Source organism: Panthera uncia, assembly GCF_023721935.1.
Source record: "Panthera uncia isolate 11264 chromosome A1 unlocalized genomic scaffold, Puncia_PCG_1.0 HiC_scaffold_16, whole genome shotgun sequence".
Lineage (NCBI taxonomy): Eukaryota > Metazoa > Chordata > Mammalia > Carnivora > Felidae > Panthera > Panthera uncia.
The window spans coordinates 34,179,028-34,184,570 of NW_026057576.1; the positions used below are offsets into that span (position 1 = coordinate 34,179,028).

Here is a 5,543-nt window from a genome sequence, read left to right on the forward strand (position 1 = left end):
TATGGAAGCAATCCAAGTGTCCATTAGTAGATGACTGGATAAAGAATTAGTAGATGACTGGATATCTGCACGTGCACACATATGCATTCAGTGGAAGATTACTCAGCCATAAAAAAGAATGACATCTTGCCATTTGCAAAAACATGGATGGACCTAGAGGGCATAGTGCTAAGTGAAATAAGTCAGACAGAGAAAGACAGATACCGCATGATTTCACTCATATATGAAGTTAAGAAAGAAAACAAATGAACAAAGAAAAAGACAAACAAAAAAAAAACCAGACACTGAAGTACAGAGAGCAAAATGGTGGTTGCCAGAGGGGAGGTGAGTGGAGGGATAGGTGAATAAGAAAAAAGGGAATAAGAGTACATTTATTTTTATAATACTGATAAATATATAGAATTGTCAAATTATTACATTTGTACCTGAAACTAATGTAACATTCTATGCTAATTACACTTGAATTAAAAAAAAAAAAAGCTTAGACTTTGTGGAGCACACTCCTATGAGTAATTAAAATTTTAAAGCACTGTTAGGTTGATTAAAAAGAAAACACTCCAGTGTCTGGGGCAGTTGCATGGAAGGGAGGCCGAGATGGCAGATGAGATTATAAAGGCTCAGGCCACTAGACCTGCTAGCAACACAGTCCTCAGGAAGATCATTTGCAAGGAAATCCCAGCCAAAATAATTTCTGAGGATGACCAGTGTCTTGCTTTCCATGACATTTCCCTTCAAACACCAACACATTTTTCTGGTGATACCCAAGAAAGATATATTTCAGATTTCTGTAACAGGAGATGCTGAAAATTTTCTTGGACATTTAATGATCGTTGGCAAGAAATGTGCTGTTGATCTGAGCCTAAAGAAGGGTTATCAAATGGTGGTGAAGGAAGGTCCAGATGGGGGACAGTCTGTCTATCGCGTTCATCTCCATGTTCTTGGAAGTCAGCAGATGAATTGGCCTCCTGGCAAAGCATGTTTTAGGGATTATTTTGCCTTCTCTAGGTAATGATCAATATTTTCAAGTTCTGATATGTTAAACAGTATACTTATTTTTGCCTGTTTATGAAGAGATTGAGGACATACTTTTAAAAACCCATAATTAATAAAAGACAATGTTGCATGGTTAAAACAAAACAAAACAGAAGACTATCCAGTTGCCCAATACAGGAGAAGTTTAAGGGATGTATTGCTAGAGAGTACAGAAAACAGGAAGGAAAGCTTCTGGCAGCAATAAACCAAAGACGATAGAGTGGATGCTAAGACAGCTGCAAAACCCCTAGCAGTCCTATACAAAACCAAAACAGCATCTACGTCATCTACATCCATGATGCCATGAAGCCCAATCACTATTGCAGTTCTGAGTATATGGAGGTTGTAGAGAAAATCTGGTGCTTGAGTGGATTTCCAGTGGTGGTCCTTTGCCTCTGACCTTTCACATCTTAACTAGGTCTATCAAGCAAGAGAAAAATACTGCTGAAGCACACTCCCCCAATTCAACCCAAGAAGTATTGAGGCTTTGCAACAACAATGATGACAGACAAAAAAAAAAAAAAAAAAAAAAAAAAAAGATTTATATGTATTCTCTAGTGGAGGGCTAGCAATAGGAACTCAATAAAGCTTTTGTTCTTCAGAAAATACAGTAGGGACTCAATAAACATTTTCTGACAGGAAAAGAGAGGATGGAGGAGGAGAATGGATGGGAGGAGGATGGGAGGAAAGAAACAAGGGAAGAAGGAAAGAAGAAAGAGAAAGAAAGAGAACTTTAAAAAGATCACTTAAATAGGAAATGCTTTTTGTGCTTTGAAAGTTTAAAGGGTGTTATCAGATGATACAGTAAGACATCTAAGTTTCTTCTCATAGGGCAAAGTTCTGGTAAATTTCTCCATGCTGTCTCCTATATGTTTACCCATCTCTGTTCACTCAGATGAGGATTAGAATTAAGAGTTATTCCATTCTCTCCTCTGCTTCCAAGACTCCAATTTTACACATTAGGTCTTTTTATATCATTCCATATGTCCCTGAGTCTCTATTCAATTTTTTCATTTTTCTGTTATCCAGATTGGATAATTCTTATTAATCTATCTTCAAACATACTGATTATCTATGTTCTATTAAGTTCATTCAGTAATTTTTTTTTTAATTTCAGATATTATTTTTCAATTCTAGAATATACAAATGATTCTTCATTATGTTAGTGGAGATTTCCCTTATTTTCATTCATTGCAAGTGTATTATTCTTTATGTTCTTAAGCATAGTTAAATGGTTATTTTAAAGTCTTTTCTAATTCTGGGGCACCTGGGTGGCTCAGCTGGTTAAGTGTCCCACTCTTGATTTCGGCTCAGGTGATGAGCTCACAGTTTGTGAGTTTGAGCCCCGCCTGGGGCTGTCAGTGTGGAGCCTGCTTGAGATTCTCTCCTCCTCTCCTCTCTCTCTGCTCCTCCCTCTGCTCATGTGCATATGTGTGCTCTCTCTCAAATGAGTTTAAAAAAATGTTTTTTGGTAATTTAAAATCTTGCTAACTTCAGAGTTGGTCTTTTTTCTTGAGAATGGGTCATATTTTCCTGATTCTTTGAATTTCAAGTCATTTGGGATTGTATCCTCAACATTGTGAATCTTATGTTTTAGAGGCTGAATTCTTTTATATTCCTCTGAGGAGTGTAGATTTTCTATTTTAGCAAGCAATTATTTGGTTGCACTCAAACTGAAAACACTGCCTCCTGCACAACACCTTAAAGGTTACTTCAGTTTTTTTAATCTTTAGCTGAAGTTGCCTAATGCATGCATGGTCTGACAGCCAGAGGTTTAGGCAGAGTTTATAATAAAACTTGCCTCTCTCTCGAAATCTCTGGGATTTCCCTTACACTTGCCAATAGCTGTGGTTTTCCCCAACATAGTCCTGTAGTTCTTGAGGTCAGAAAAATTGAGAATTTTCTTTAGAGTTTTAGTGACATGTTGATGCCAACTTTGGCCTGCCCAGAAAATAAATATTATTGAAAAATGGGTAATTTTTCATGCACTTCCCTTTTTTAAAGTGTCAACTCCTCCTCAGAATCTGCCTGCTTTTGTTCACTCTCTGATTGAAAAAGTCTGATTACAACTGATCCTAATTACTATTATTTATTTTTTATTTATTTTTTTGTTAGTAATCTCTACACCCAACATGGGTCTCAAACTCATGACCCTGAGATCAAGAGTCACATACTCTTCTGACTGAACCAGCCAGGTGCCCCTGACCAGCCCTAATTATGATTTATAATTAATTACTGAGACTGTACTCTGCACAGGAACTGTGCTTTAAATATAGGTAGATTATCTTATTTAATCTTACAAGAGTCCCATGAGGGAAGGAAGTGTCAATGTTTACATTTTACAGATAAGGCAATAAAAGGTGAGAAAGGTGGAGGTCTTTCTTCAGTAACAGATCTAAACCCAAATGTTTAGGAGACCAAAGTCCATAGTCTTACTGTTGTAAGAAAGAAAATTAGCTCTTACTACCAAAAAGTGCCCTGAGGCACCAAAGACTGCCTTAGGCAGGTTTCTTAATCAGAAGCCAACTTTAAACTAGATGATTACAGGTCCTGAGAAATTTTTTTGTTTTTTGTTTTTTTTTTTTTACTCATTTAAAGCAGTGTTTCTCCATCTTGGCTTATCATAAGGATCACCCCAGGGGACTCTCTAGAGATCACAGATTTTGTGAATCAGTCTCCAGGGGCAGGGACTGGAAATCCAAATATTTAGCAGGCATTCCAGATAAGTCAATGGTCTTCCTAGTTGGAAAACACTTACTTAGAGAAATAAGCACCTGGTATTGAACACTTCATTCACAACTCTTGTGTTACTGAGTATAAATAATGATAGTAATAAGAAATGCTAATTATCACCTAGGGCTTACTCAGGTCTGGCAGGCTCTTTTCTAAGTAGTTTACATGTATTATTTCCTTTAATCCTCCCAACAAATCTATAAGTCATTGCTGTCTTTATGGGGAAACTGAGGCACCAGCTTGCCCACAGTCATACCAGTGAGTCAGGGACCAGAGTTTAGCTAGGCTGTTTGATTCTACACCACTCTTTTTTATCATTGCATTTATTCTGTTTCCACTTGTATCTGTCCTGTCTACCAACCACTACTTCTGAAAAGAGGTTTGGGTAAACATGTGACACAATACATGTTTCCCAAGTACCCAAGAATCAAATTCTTAACTCAGCCTGCAAAGAGTCCTTCTTCCTGTCAGAACCCACTGAAGCTTTGTGTTGTACTCTGGGAAGCTTCAGTAGTTTCTGCTTCTTTGATTACTTTCAGGAGGAAGATTGGAAAAGAGTAGAAAAGAAGCTGGAGAGCTCAGCCAACTGATTTACAACATGCACCAAATTATTTCCACACATTTACTATAGAAGTCTCTGTGCTAGGTGCCAGTGTATAAACCAGATAAGGAGTTTGCAGTCTAAGGACGGAGGAAAATAATAAATAAGAATGCCAACTATTGCAAACCGAACTATTGATCATATCACAATCCTTGGGGTCTTTTATAGATTATGGTAGCCACCAAAGAAGTTTGAAGTGGATAGGGTGGGCTGTTTCCTTACAGCAGGTTATGCTAAAAGCAAGTCTCAGGCCAGAAGATAGATATTTATCAACTAAAGTTTTATTAGCAAAGCAAGTATCAAAAAACAATTCATATGACTTCAGTAGACTGGAGAAAGCCTCTACTCTCTTTCCTTTCAGTTGCTTTAACCATTAACTTTGCATGAAAGTTTCATTCTAGTTTAATGGCAAGTTTCCAGAGGCAGGATACTGTCACTCCAACATCCTGACAGAATCTAGAGTTCATGGCTGCAAACCAGACCTTTTTACATGCAAACCCTAGGGGTATAGCCATAAGCCTCGATGGATTCTTATATTCTATTCATGCTTTTTATTAAACATTCAATGTATATTAAATACCTTAATATCACAACTAACACCTCATTTCTGATATTCCCCACATTAAGCAATAGACTCTATTTTACATAAATAGAAACCTGTTTCTGACATCAAATATGCCAATTAAAATATTCTGTTGTTGATGGAGATGTGGATAATATGAGGGCCAGTGATAGCTACCTCTGGAGTTAGTCCTTTCTGATAGAATGTTATCTCATCCCTCAGTTGTACTTAATTAGCACACTAGCTGACTACTTCTTGACCTTGCTTTCTACATCAATTCCTAGGTATTGGTTTAATCTAAGTTTTGCATTTTATAATATCATATTGTAACGTTAAAGAACTTTAAGATAATTGCAGACATTGTAACAACAAATAAGAAAACAGAAACCATGGTAAATGCTGTAAAAGAAGCCCATTACTGGGTGTTTTGGCAGAATATTAGAGAACAAACCAGTTTCCTCTCACCAGAGCCCTTTCCCTCCTTCCCTCTCCCTCCTCCCCATCTCTAAGGGACTAGGGAAGGGGGATTTGAGAGTCAGAGAACATCTCTCCTACTTTTCCTTCTTCTAGTCTTACTGCCTCAGTTGTTCAAAAGTACAAGTAGTAGTTGCAGAG

General features: G+C 37.3%; 1 pseudogene; it reads left to right on the forward strand.

Annotated features, from left to right (window-relative positions):
* Positions 1-542: 542 nt before the first annotated feature.
* Positions 543-1,064, forward strand: LOC125934185 (adenosine 5'-monophosphoramidase HINT1-like; annotated as a pseudogene).
* Positions 1,065-5,543: the final 4,479 nt, after the last annotated feature.